General features: G+C 40.2%; 1 long non-coding RNA gene and 1 pseudogene across 1 annotated transcript; both read right to left on the bottom strand.

The window, feature by feature from the left end:
- Nucleotides 1-15172, bottom strand: part of LOC141432025 (uncharacterized) — a 118236-nt pseudogene that overhangs the window by 57669 nt on the left and 45395 nt on the right.
- Nucleotides 8095-11312, bottom strand: LOC141431595 (uncharacterized). Its single transcript, XR_012451733.1, has 2 exons — nucleotides 11048-11312; nucleotides 8095-10529 (listed from the first exon to the last, which is right to left on the bottom strand). It is a non-coding gene; the product is annotated as an uncharacterized lncRNA (long non-coding RNA).

Raw genomic sequence — 15172 nt, 5'->3', positions numbered from 1 at the left:
TAACTTTTATTCCAGGATAGTGCAATGTTCCCGCTGGACAAAGACAAAGTTATATAACGTATAATATGGACAGTACAATAATATTTACATACTGCACCTTGATGAATTCGTACTGCGCTGACGAGCAATCACCGGCTGAACGTAACCCAGCAAACTGCAGACATCTTTGTTAAATTCAAGTTTGCAAGTTAACCGCCTGGCAAAATGCATAGTTTCTCACTAAGCGGTTCACGAAGAAGTCTAGTTAAGAGTTTTTCCACTTAACTTTTGGATGGTTATGTCTTGCTTGTTTTTCACGCTCGGTTCTTCATTAAGACTGTCTTATAAAGTATAATTTGAAACTGTTTTATGTTCGCTTCTCATAATACACATTTGCATTATATACATGTAGATGTACCTGGTACAATACTATAATACCTTGTAACTAACCCCCCCAATAAAAACTTTTTCCTTCTCTCTGCTAAACTAAAGCTAACTGTTACTTAAATCAAAACTCCTAAGCTCAAACTATGACCTACCTATATACAGCCTACCTATATAACTAGAGCTTATGAGTCCTACTGAGATGTCTGAAACCTACTATATGATAGCGCGATGATGTGAATTGGCCATGTGATCGTCTAGTGGTTGTCTAGTACCTAAATAAGATGATAGACCTTCGTTGTGTCCGTCCTAGGTAACCCATACGGTACTTTTAGTGAAAAGTGAAGATTGGTGGTTCAGTATTTAATTTAATAACACTACCTATCGCCTTATATGATCACCCTGAGAGAGAGGAGCCTACTGCTCAAGACTTGAGAGTTGATAATCTTGGTAATTGCGTGGTTATGAAGTGGTTAATTAGTTAAGAATATACAACAATTCTCATCCGCCTATCAATTCTAATTTTTAGCTATGTTAGTTCCACAGCGGTGGGATTCTAGACTCAAATGCAAGCTAAAATGTTGTACCTAGGTAAAGTATATAATCACCAGCAATAATGCTTGCCAGTTGTTGGTAGATGAAATATATTTCCCTCCCTATAATGTATTAATGCACTAGGTGTTAGGTTTATTCTTACTTTAGCTTGTATTTGTATTGATTGAATACTCATGAAGAATTATAGGATTTATTTAGAAATAATCTACATCATCACTTTCAACGATTAATTATAAGCTTGAGGTTAATGTAGAAAGGGTTAATATATATATATTTATATGTATAACCCCCCTTACCTCCCACCGTTTATAGACCGGGTTAGTAGATAATAAATCGGGTATTCTTATCTTACCAAGTAAAGGCAGATTGTTAGATTTGCAGGTAAGTAGTATTCATTCACTACCTATAGAATACCAGCCAACTTAATATCTATTGGATGGAGGTAATGGTCTTCCCGTCTGTACAGTTAAACACAATATGAGTTACTCACTTTAAGAATACTGCAATTAATTATATTATTGTTTTGTAAGATCTGTCGATAGCAGATAGTTTATACATTTATGATTAATTCAGTCTGGCTCTCAGTACATGATTAGCGTTCCCCTGTCAAGAATAGAATTTGCTACATGCCTAGCTTTGACCAAATATAACACATAAATGTCGAGAATTTTCTTTGAATGGAATTATTAGTAGGTATCCCATAATTGTGTCAACCTCAGACATAGAAACTTTAATAGATTATTATTTCATTATTTTTCTATTTTCGTATTAGATGTCCCTAAGCGCTCCTTAAATCTAGACTTAATTCTAATCTTAAGATTAGGCAATATCGCGCACCGTGCGGTACTCTCCCTAGGAATCACTATCCGACCGAATGGCCAGTTCAGTCAGACAACGATCCCAAGCGAGCCCCAGCAGCAGCATCATACATTCACCGCGAATTTCTAATGATAACCGTTAGTTCCTACAACGCCCTATAAACCGAACGCGTGTTAACCTAGAGACGATGTACGATCAAAACCTAACGGACCTGCCTAGTTCTGGTCTCCTAGTACAATAAAGTGGTAAAACCTACCAAACTCATGAAGTTTGGTTTTACGCCCATAAACCTATGAAATATACCGCCTAGTAAATACCTTCCCTACCACAACCTATTCAACGTACCTAGATGCCCTAACAAACCTAACCTTGTATCGATCTACCTAGGCCTAGGCTAAAATGTAATACTTACGTCCCAAAACTAGAGATGGCGAGCACCTCACATTTATTTTTAATTGCGTGGTGTGTAATGTTCAAAGTTTTCCGGAATGACAGGGAAAACTGCTAGCTAACTAACTAAGGGATCGAGGTGGCATCCTCTAGTGTACCTATTCCTAATCCTACGCCATGTGTAATAACCCCACCGCGACCGAAGTCAGGGATGCGAGTGGAGTAGGGCGGAGAGATAATTGTGCGAATATATACATATATAAAGGGGGGTCCAGCACCACCGAACTCACGTGCACCGACACTGCGGATACACGGTGCCGGGTACGCGCCGGGGAGAAGATAGCCTGACCGCCAGAGTTGGCGACTATAGTCAGACGCGGAATCGTTCTCCTCAATTCCGTCCCGTCCCGAAGGACGTTATACCTCTAAACTTTCGTATATCACCGTTAGGTATCAGGTTTAGAGGCCGGGAACCTCGTCCCGTACAGTCCCTACTTTCAAGCGAATATAAAGGTCCGATCCCACAGAATAAGGAAAACTGGAGGGCTAATAGCAAAGGAACCGAAACAAAACGCATGGGTACTCCCCTAGCGACATCGGCTCCGCTACCACCCGCCAGCTATTCACAAACACAAAAATGAAGCCTGGAGAACTAACAGCGAAAAGACCGAAACAAAAACGCGTGGGTAACCCAGCGACATCGGCCTAACACTGCCAGCCCGCAGCTTATATACAAATAAATCGCGTAGTTACTATGTAGATCAATTACCAGCAGCGTAACGACCTGCACTTGAAAGAACCAAAGTTGACTATCCGTTCCTACGAGCCGCAGCCCTTTTTATAGTTTTTTGTGCGACAGCGTGTATTCCTGCTATAACTACATCTACCCCACCTGCTAATACTGCTAACACTCCTACATTTCCTGCTCTATAAGCACTTCCTGTTTCCCAGCTACTAAGGCGCCAGCGCCGTTAAGAGGTTTCTTAATATTGCTGCGCCTCCGGCCGCCTGCGTTCCTCGTTTCCGTGCATTTCGGGCCCTTCCGCATATCGCTTCAGCTAAGTCTCGCGCATCTCGCGCGCTTTATGCTCCTACGGTTACAACTGCGCTTCCTAACATCCAAGCCCTACAACTACAGTAGCTATTCAAGGTTTTCCTACAATTCATACGACTGCGCCCTACACCTGTGTTTAGGTTACTAAGGAGACAGAGCCGCTTAAGAGGTTTTATGTAATACCGGTGTTTACGTACACAGCTAAGACTCCTACTATTGCGCGATTCCGTGCGGCAGCGCCTCCCGCGCGTATACCTACACTTCCTGTTACACATACTACTGCAGCGCAACGGCGTTTCGTGCTATGCGTTTCCGCGTCCGGAGAGCTTAAGTAAATTCCTTTCATTCCTAGCACTCGTCCTACTGCAGAGACAGCGGCGTTTCGAGTATCGCGTTTCGAGCTACTTAACCAACAGCTACACTTCCTATTCTTTCATAGACAACGGTGTCTCATGCGTTTCGTAAACTTCGAGCTTTTACTGCAACTGCATTTCTATCATACAAGCGTTTTAAACTACAGCTGCTGTTCAAGGTTTTCCTACAATCCATACTGCAGCGCCTATACCTGTGTTTTAGGCTACTAAGGAGACAGAGCCGCTTAAGAGGTTTTATGTAATACCGGCGTTTACGTACACAGCTAAGACTCCTACTACAGCGCGATTCCGTGTGGCAGCGCCTCCCGCGCGTACACCTACACTTCCTGTTATACATACTACTGCTGCGTCAACGGCGTTTCGTGCTATGCGTTTCCGGCGTCCGGAGAGCTTAAGTAAATTCCTTCATTTCCTAGCGCTCGTCCTACTGCGGAGACAGCGGCGTTTAGAGTATCGCGTTTCGAGCTACTTAACCAATAGCTACACTTCCTATTCTTTCAAAGACAACGGTGTCTCATGCGTTTCGTAAACTTCGAGCTTTTACTGAACAACTGCGTTTCCTATCATACAAGCTATTACTGGGACAGTAGCGACCCGAGAGTTTTCTACACTTCGCGCCCTGCGCTACAACCGCGCTTTCAACTACCAGGGAGACAGAAGCGTTTAAGGGTTACAAGCAACTCCTACACTTTGGCAAACAGCTAGACTTAATACTATTGCGAATTGTTACGAGGCAGCGGTGTCTACGTGCACATATACGTTCCCTACTATATCGACGTCTCATACTATGTGTTCCGAGAGCCAGAAACGCTTAAGCCTCCTCCGCCATCTCCTAGCGTACGGACTATTACACAGGCCGTGGCGTTCTAAGCATCTAGTTTCGAGCTACTTGAACTTCAGTTATATTTCCTATTACTCCAGAGACAACGATGCCTCCCGTGTTTCGTAAACCTAAGGATTCTACGGCCGTAATGGCTTTTCCTGTCACACGAGCTATTTACAAGCTAGCTGTGGCCCAAGGGTTTCCTACAATTCAAGCTTCTGTGTCTCTAACTGTGTCTTCGACTACCAGGGAGACACCGCCTAAAGGGTTACAGTTAATTTCTACACTTCTTCATACAGCTAGTCTTTATACTATAGCGTAATACTATGCGACCGCGGCGCCTACATATATATACGCCTCCTGCCTCAAGTCCAACTACTGTGTCTCCAGTGGCCCACGCGATGCGTTTCCATCTACTAGGCCGCCTAAACATTTACCTCCGTTTCCTATTGTATGTCCCACTACAGCGGTTACGACGTTCAAGGCACTCCATTTCGAGCTGCCCAAGCGTCAACTGCATCTCCTACCCCTACAGAGACAGCGGCGCTTTATATATTAAATGCAACTAACGCCTTTACCACCGCAACTGTATTTCCTACGATATTAACTATTTATCGTTAGCTGCCGTTCCTGTGCCTCATACAATACGAGCCCTTGCTCATCTAACTGCGCTTTATCCTACTAGGGAGACAGAAACGCCTAAGGAGTCTTATCCGGGAGCGACACCTACACATACACCTCGACTTACTGCTTTATAGGACACTCTAGCTATAACGGTGCCTACGTACACATCCCCATCTCCTACTATACGTATTGCTACAAATAGTGACGGCTCGTGAAGCGCGATTCATGAGTCTACGAAGTTTAGTCAGACAGCCCCACTTTTAGCCATAAAGCGTGTTTACAAGACAGCGGTATCAGTACCAACTTCTCTATCTCCCTATGCTCATCCTATTACAGATACTGCGGCGATTCGCGTAATGGGTTACCCGCGGCCTGAGGGTTTCTGGGTTTATCCGCGCCTCCTATCACATGGGCTATTTAAACGGTATCCGCGGTTCATATGTTTCGTACACTACGAACCCTTGCGTATGTAACTATGTCTTGAACTACCAGAGACACAGAACCGTCTAAAGGGTTTCAGTTAATTCCTTCACTTCCACATACAGCTAGTCTTTATACAATAGCGTAATACTATGCGACAGCGACGCCCCCTGCCGTGAGAATTATTACAAAGTCAACGGTTTCTCTCACGATCCCGGCGTTTACATATATTCCTACATTTCACGACGTCACATATATAACTCAATCTCCTTATGCTTAACGCTCTCCTCGAGCTAAGCACCTAGCTGGATTTCCTACCTCACTAACTACCAGGATAACAGGAGTCATAAGGAGTATACAAGTACTTGTACTACAACTTTCCCGGGCCCTATATGCCTCCATGTTCGCGTTTCCAGCCGGATCTTTCACAGTATAAATCACCAGGAACGCATCACCTAACAGGAGTACTACGCGGTTTTACTAAGTCATTCGAGTGTGATAGTAATAGAGTTTGCGAAGGTCAGAACGAGACAGACATATGGCTGTCAGCTCCGAACGATAAAAGAAGAACATTGCAGCTTGAATGGAGTCGCCAGAGTGCGAAAGAAATAGAGTTTGTAAGAGTAAGAGCGAGACAGGTGAACGACTCTGAATAATGAATGAAGAATGAAACGTAAAAGTTGATTCTAAACAATATGTAAAAGAGTTAGTAGAACATGAGACGCACGATACCTTCTTCTCTATCCGCTTTTAATTTGTTTGTGATTATGGCCAAATCCCATGCATTTAAGGTAAATTTTACAATATGAATCACTAGGGAGGCAGCGCCTAATAGGAGAACTACCGATTTTTATTAATGAAAGTGTTAGAACGCGAAGGAAATAAAGTTCATAAAGGTTGTAATGAGATAGTCATATTATCACCGTAAGATGAATGGAAGCGAAGGTTAGTTCTAAGTTTGAATAATGTATGAGGCTGTGAAAATCGAAGAGCTTTATTGTTTTATCATCAAGTATATTATATTTTATTTGAATCCATGTATTCACTTGTGATTAAATATAGTCACCCTTTCTTTTAATGTGATCATTTAGGTAAATAGCTAAGCGATTAACCGAATAATAGAGACCAGACATGGTAAACAGCAGAGGCTTATTTAATACATTGTGAACTTTGCAGTAGTTATTTAATTTTATGTTTATTTATTTATTTATTCATATATTTGTGAACGAAGCGGTACAAGGTGTCTCTTGTTCCGTTTCAACCTAATAATAAAATGGTGTTGTTTTCCTTTATTAGCTTACTACTTATTAGTGGTTCAATCTATTCGAGTTTTATTTTAAGTTCTAGGTACATAATACGTACATTTTTTTAACAGTTTCAAATTAGGTAGTTGCAGGTAATAAGGCTGTCCGCTATTAAGGCCTAAACAACAAATTCGTACTTAAAACGGTCGCGCGCGCTCAAGGCCACTGTCACAGGTCCCTAGCGGGCGAATGAGAAACTCCAAGTTCGGGCTAGCGCGCTCACCCCTCCACCGCCGCTAGTGTCACGTCACACGTTTCGACAGGTGGTCACGCAAACGCTAATAGCAAAATTACGGCTCAAAAAATTCAAGTACTGTTTTAAATATTATATTTAGCAATAAAAAGCCGTGGTGGCATAGTGGTTTGACCTATCGCCTCTCAAGCTGAGGGTCGTGGGTTCAAACCCCGGCTCGCACCTCTGAGTTTTTCGAAATTCATGTGCGGAATTACATTTGAAATTTACCACGAGCTTTGCGGTGAAGGAAAACATCGTGAGGAAACCTGCAACAAACCTGCGTAGCAATTCAATGGTGTGTGTGAAGTTCCCAATCCGCACTGGCCCGCGTGGAACTATGGCCCAAGCCTCTTTGTTCTAAGAGGAGGCTGTGCCCAGCAGTGGGACGTATATATGCTGGGATGATTTAGCAATGTCTATTTACTTTCAATTTTTTTATTTATTATTGCTCCTAACGCTCTTAATACGTGAATGATGTATTGTGATCCACATATTTTTTAATTACATTTTATTTGTACACGTGATTGATTGCAATAAGGCCTACAGAATTTACCTACAGGCCTTAATATCCTCCAATTCATTTGGGCCTTATTAGCATCCAACTTTAAATATCGATTTTAATTTAAACTGTGTGATTTTAGTAGGTAGTTGTTACTAAGAAAGTAGTATATAATAATAAAGTTGCTATATTTTCCAGTGTTTATCATCACTCTACTGTCCTACACTATGTAAAATACGGCCTGCAGTAAAATATGGCCTACTTTAAAATTTTGATAATTTTGTTTTTGTTTTGGCAATAACGCTATTTATGTTTTCTTTTCGTGTTAGTTGATCATTATGACTGTTTAGTATTAATTGTCACCACAACGCACGAACCGAGCGAGCGAAGCGAGCGTGCCGTGGCAGCGGCCGGCGAAGTGCCAGAACAGATAGTGCGTTTCATGATATGCCTATGAATTTCATGATCTGCCTAAACTGGCCAAATCATGAAATGGCGGCGTTTCATGATATGCCTAGGAATTTCGTGCTCGGCGGATTTAACGATCGGCCGCCGACATTCGCTGCTTATCAATTAAAACGGCCCAACTCAAAATCGAACTTTTTTCAGTAGAGCGAATTAAAAATAAAACAAATTTAATTTTGGAATATCTTGTATTAAAATGAACTTAAAAACATTCTTCTATGTGCTATTAAGTCCCTTGGTTAATCAAGAATAGCTGCAGTATAAACTTATAATGAAATGGCACATCTTTATAACAATAAAATAATAAAAACAGTGACTACTTTGAGTTAAGTCTTAATATTTTTAATATTATTATGAGCAAGAACGTCACAACTCGTAATACTTACACAGTAATACAAGAAAGTATGACAAATAACGACCTATTTGTCTTTAGGTCATGTGATAAAGTAAATTTTATCATGAATAATGTCGTATCAGATTTTGTGCACAAAATATAACATAAATTTCTCTTTAATAACGACCCATCATGTATTGCGCACAAAATTTTACATCAAAATTATTGTCAACAAGGTCTGAACACAACTTACGACGTCGGAGAAGGTCTAGATTTTGTTTTTAATTGCACATTAACGTTTGCGATACTTTCAATTATTCTCATTAATTACCTTTTATCATAATACAACATCTATTTAAGCATATAAAATCACATCATTATCACGAGATTTATAATATTTACCGTATTAAATAAAATACTTTTTAGTGTATTTTAGAATAAAAAACTTCAAAAACACAACATAATTATACTGAGCGGCAAAAAATTTGGCCCTCAAATGTATGTAGAATCGGTAATTTTGTAAGAAGGGTGGGCCAAATTTTGCGCCGCTGAGTATAATGATAAAACTTGTTACTAATCAAAATAAAATTCTCCAGATAAGAACAAAATCATCTTCTAGGACATGGAATACTTTTCATCCCGGTCAAGAGTTCCTGTGGGATAAAATTGACTAAAACATCATTATCATCCGTAGGACGTAGGACGTCCACTGTTGGACATAGGCCTCCCCCATAGGCTTCCAGTTGCTTCTGTTGGAAGCGGCCTGCATCCACCGTGAACCCGCAGCTTTAACCAGGTCATCCGTCCATCTCGTTGGTGGACGTCCTACGTTGCGTTTGTCGATTCGCAGTCTCCATTCGAGAAATTTTCAGTACCAACGACCATCTGTTCTCCGTGCTATTGTCCTGCCTATTGCCACTTCAACGAGCTGATTCGCTTGGCTATGTCGGTGACCCCCGTTCTTCTACGTATCTCCTCATTTCTGATTCGATCCCGTAAAGAAACTCCGAGCATAGCTCTCTCCATAGCTCGCTGAGCAACTTTGAGCCATTTATAAGGCCAATAGTGAAGCACCACGTCTCGGATCCATATGTCATCACTGGCAAAACACACTGGACTTTCGTCTTAAGGCTCTGTGGGATTTTGGACGAAAAGACGTTGTGGAGTTTCCCAAACGCTGCCCATCCGAGTTGGATTCGACGATTGACCTCCTCCTCCAAGTTTGACCTACCTAATTGACATACATACGCGTCAACAACTTCAAGAACCGAACTCTCAACCATAAAAGGGGCAGTCACCACACGGACATTCGACATAAGCTTCGTCTTGTCCATGTTCATTTTGAGGCCTACCCATTGGGAGACTCGATTGAAGCCTTCAAGCATCGTGCAGATTTCTTCCATCGACTTTGCTGTGATCACAATACAGTCGGCAAATCGAAGGTGCGTAATGTATTCGCCGTTGACATTGATGCCTAGTCCTTTCCATTCCGGAAGCTTAAAGGTGTTTTTCAAAGTGGCAGTAAACAGTTTTTGAGATATGACATCTCCCTGTCTTACGCCTCTTTTCAAGGGAATCGCCTTGGAACTGTGTTCCTGTACTCTGACCTCGGACTTAGACTCGGACATAGTAGCGTTTCTATACAAATACATCAACACTTCGATATACAGATAGTCATATGGCATCGCTGGAGAGTCTCAAGCACTGCCTATGTTACGACCGAATCAAAGGCTTTCTCGTAGTCCACAAACGCTAGACATAGCGGCAAGTTAGACTCTTCGGTCTCCTGTATGACCTGCCGCAGCATGTATGTGGTCTACGGTACTATGGCCTTTTCGGAACCCAGCTTGTTCGGGTTGTTGGAAGTCATCGAGCCTGTGTTCGAGACGATTTACAATGACCATGGAAAACAGCTTATAAACATGGCTCAACAGCGAGATGGTCCTGTAGTTCTTCAATAAGGTGTTATCACCCTTCTAGAAGAACAACTTAACACCACCACGCTCTTGTTCCGTGCTTCTGGCGTTGTACCTTCGAGCAAGACTGAATTAAAGATCCTCTGAAGGATTTTAAGGACCGGTGATCCGCCCGCCTTCAGAAGCTCTGACGGCGTGATTCCGTCCTCACCCGGCGCCTTATTGTTCTTAAGCTGTTTCAAGGCCATCCTTATCACATACAGGCTGATATCCGGGATATTATTCTTATTAATAAATCCGAGAAGACCTTTCTTCTTTTGCTCTGCCACTGCAAGTTTTTGTTGCTAATCATCTCTGAAACCAATCAATAATATTTTAGTTTAACGTGATAAACTAGTCAATTAAATATAATACTACTAGCTGTTGCCCGCGACTTTGCCCGCGTAGAAACCCTTTATCTCGGAAAATTCGTATTTTCCGGGAAAATAAGTATATATCTTAGGCCTCAAGTTATTTCTGTGCCAAATTTCATCGGGATCGGTTTAGTGGTTTGGGCGTGAAAATGTAACAGACAGACACATAGATAGCGTTACTTTCGCATCTGTATTATTAGTAAAGACTATAACATAGCGTAGTGCCAATTCACGCTTGAATAAATAATTTGTTTCGTAAATAGTGGCTATATTTGCTTTAAATAAACTAGTTATGAGTATGGTCTATGGTGCATAGTGTCCCAATTAGCTATTATATCATTCAAGCATGGCTTACTTTATTCGATAGACAGGCATATTTTGCAATGGTAACAATAAAAATCGTTTTCCGTTTCGTAAATATAGGCTAAATTCTACATATGACATAAGTAGTATACTTACTTTTTCATGAAGAATGTTGCACTTCGTAATGTAACACTATTGCAAAAAAAAAGGCACAAATAATTAGCTTCCCTTTTCGTAAAGATGGCTGTATTTTGCGATGCAGCATTATTGCATAAACAATAAGCAACGATCCCGCGGGTTATTTCGCGATGTGCCGTTGTTCACCAGAGAATCGTAGTGAAGTTGTCAAAAACCGCGGCGCAACTGGCATGCAGCCGCTCTTACCGATAAAATAGCGTCAAGTTTCAACCAATCACATAACGGCACATTGCTGCCACGGGTCATTTTTGAAGTAGCGACTTGGGTGTCTTATTCACGACAAAGTTTCGCTTATTCTCCACGCAGTTTTATAGTTAGTACGAAAATGTAGTATTTTGCAATAGTGACTTATTTTAGATAAGCAGCGAATATGCAAAAGGTCAATGGAGCTATTTCCATCTTAAACTGGTTTATTTACCCGGTCTGATTAATCTTTTTGCCTGAAGGTAATAGCGGTTGTCATGTGTATGTGAAGCGCGTATTTGCAATTAATTAACCAATCAAATGATTAACAATGACGTCGATGATAAACTGACACGAGTTGTTAAACATATAAATATATAATCGAGGTTTTATTTGTATTTTAATCAATGCATGTTTATATTACCAAAGTCAACGCGTTTTGGCTATACTTCTTAAATAATTTTTAAGTTAATTAATTTGGAAAAACAATTTTTATCTTGGTTTTCTACGGCTGAATAATGTTTGTTTGACGCATAAACCGTGTTCCCGTACTAAGGCTGCTGACAAGTGGAGTGACAACCTTTTTCATTCCTCTAATTTTACTTTCCCACTTAAATTTTAATATTTTATGTTTTATTTAATAAGCATACTTTCAGATAATTGCTACCTATAGCTATCTTAAAAAATAGATTTCAACTATTGACGTTGGATTAAAACTGCACATTCAATCAATGGTGAATAAATTTAATGGTAAATTCACAATGGTGTTATTGGTAATGGTGATAAGTACTTAATGAAGTATAACTAATATTTAGATACATTAGAGTTATCAGTATTAGATAGATATCAGTATTAAATCGATGAGTGCCAGCGAGACGGTTAATGAAAGCCTGCACTCGACAACTCCGACGGAATGACGGATCAATTAACTGGCAAAAAACCTATTTTGTTGAGCTCAGTCGTTCGCTGTTGTATTATTACGCTAACCTCTGGTTTATCCGGCTGTAGTTTGTAACGTTCATTTATTTGTAGTTGTATATGCGCGTTAATAACGTTTTAAAAAGTTTGACTTGTGTATCGTAAACATAACGCTTTTTGATTTAATGCGAAGGGCCTTGAAATCTCTAATAAGCATGATTTAATCATGTGGCGAACAACCGCTTGACCGAAGTATCGTTGTTTGGTAAAAAAATCATTTGCCAATACTTAGTTAATCTGTAGATTTATTGTAAGTATAGTGTAGGCGTATATAGGCTACTTTTTATTTTTTCCAAAACATAATACTCGTAATTAATCGAAATTAAGTGTTGTCGAATGAAATATTTGTCAAACGATGCTCCTGATCTTAGGTTTAGGTGAAACATTAGCGAACCCAGATACACTATTTAGGCTGAAGACACGTTATATTTTGTTCCAAAATTCCATTTCTCTTGTTTCATTTCTCATCTTCTCGTTTGACGTGTTTTTATGTCACACAATCTTGGGAAAGCTAGCGCAAAGGTGGCCTGACAATTTTTATTTCAAATAAAATGCCAAATGTACTCACAAATGTCGAGGCAGGTGATAAGTTTGTATGAAATGTGGAAATTATTCAGGTCGTCAACAAACGGCGTTTATCGTTAGACTTGATTATAGCTTTTCCTATTTACCAGTTCCGAGTGAAAATGAGTTAATGAGGTAGAACCGTCTAACTTAATACGAAAAGGTTTATATTTTATATATTATATCTTGAACTAATCAAAGGCGGCCATGTTTTACCATGACCCTCAAACCGTCTTTGGAACTCATCCATAGCGTGTTAATTTGATCGATCTAAAGTGATTTTAAATTCCAAGATGGTAATTGCGATACGGCTTCGCATGCTATTTTAGAAGTTATTTCATGTTTATAGGTAGGTCCTACTTAATCAATGTGGCAAAAATTACTATATTTAATAATGTTACTATAACAATGTTAAATAAAACTGTTTAATAAATAGATGTCACATTTTGATATTAGGTACGCTAAACTGCAAATTGGAATGCTCATTGTCAGATCATCATTAGCAATTAGCCCTAATTGCATAATATTTTCAATAGTAGATTCAAAACTGCAAATTAGATGAAATCTAATTTAAAATAATGGCCAGTTTGTGTTAGTTGGTGAAACAAATGCAGCAAAATTAATTTAAAGCCAAACTTAGAGAGCGTACGACTTACCATTACATGTGATGTAAAAAAGATGGTATCAGACTTTTATTGATATTGTATTGATCTTAAATCTCAAAGGACTTGAAGCGTTAATGAAATGTGTTCTCAGGAGAACGTACCCAAAGCCCACGACTTCTTTAACAAAAACCACTTGCAAGCGGTCTGAGTAATAGCGTGTTTAGTACTCTACCGACTGATTAAGACGAAAACGTTAGGTACGAGTATGGCACGAAACAGTTCAAAGCTTAAACGAGAATTAAGCTATGCAAATGCAATGCGCGGGCTACGTAAACGAAATTCAGTAGTCAACGACAATTTTAGGCGATGACATTATTAGAATTAGCCATAAAACGGATATATATTTACATAAGCCGTTATTTTTTTTTATTACGCTCATACATCAACTTAAAAACCGGACTGAAAACTACGTAAGCCGAAGTTGGATTATTTGACCCACTGGCATATTCCAATTTGGAGTTGGGAGCTAGTTGAAGCCACATAACGGCACTCTCGACTGAAACATGCCCCCAGTGGCGTAGTGGCGATGTCGGAGCTGTCACACGAGCACTTGTGTTGTCGCTGATGTTTCTGTTATAAGTGGGCAAGCTTGGTTTTCGAGAGATGTCATTTACGTAACTTCTAGCCTTGATAAATAATATGGTTAAATGACCTCACGTTCTAAAGCAGTGATAGCCTAATGGTGTCCTCTATAGGCTGGCCTCTCCAGCAGGGCTACTACGAAATTCGAAATTCGAAGTTCGTATCGTACCGTCCCTCTCACTCTCGTATTAAATTATATTTCGGCGGGAAAGTACGATAGGAACTTCGATTTTCGAATTTCATACTGCAGAATGGCAGTGATTCGATTCGAACCCGGGCTCACACCTCAGTTTTTTTTGGAGTTTATATGCACTGGTGCATTGTTTTTGATCAAAATTGAGTGTGATTCTGAAAACTCGTTTCTAAAAGTGTTATTAAAAGAGAGTCTTTCTCCTCGTGACACAAACCTAAGCTAAACCCATTACATCTCATTTAAATGGCGTCTGAGTACCTTTCTATTCCGATGAGGTACGACGACATCATAAGAGTACGTTAGCAGTCCAAATGGCGAAAATCAGCATCAATCTTTCGAATAAGTTATACACTGTGTTATAAATTGAATGGCAGTGGCTCAGAGTTACGCAACGAGCTATGAAGAGAGCTATGCTCGGAGTTTTTTTGCGCGAACGATAACTAGAATTCGAAATACAGAAATTCGCCGAAGAATTAAAGTCACCGACATAGCTCGAAGAATGTGCACATGCACGTTGAAATGGCAATGAGCGGGCCACATGGTGAGAAAATTCCACGAGTGGCGACCAAGAACCGAAATACGAAACGTTAGCAGGCCTCTCACTACACGGGCTGACGACAACGGCATCGTGAGAGTTGCAGGCAACCGGTGGATGCAAGTGGCAAGTTGTCCGAGTACTGCCTTTTCGCAACGTAACGTTTGGCAACCTGTTTCATTTCGCAACTTTTCATTTCGCAAACTCTAAAACTGTAAATATTTCAGGATTTATTTCAGGGCCGTCGTGTAGAACCCTTTAGGTTAGGTTAGGTTAGTTTTATAAAAATCCTGAAATATTTACAGTTTCTGAAATATTGAACAGTTGGGAAATGAAAAGTTGCGAAATGAAACAGGTTGCCAAACGTTATTCGCCGAAACATT

The sequence above is a fragment of the Choristoneura fumiferana genome, chromosome 10 (genome assembly GCF_025370935.1).
Source record: "Choristoneura fumiferana chromosome 10, NRCan_CFum_1, whole genome shotgun sequence".
In the NCBI taxonomy this organism is placed as follows: domain Eukaryota; kingdom Metazoa; phylum Arthropoda; class Insecta; order Lepidoptera; family Tortricidae; genus Choristoneura; species Choristoneura fumiferana.
Note: the sequence above shows the minus strand (reverse complement) of the source record. Positions and strands in the feature narration are given on the sequence as shown.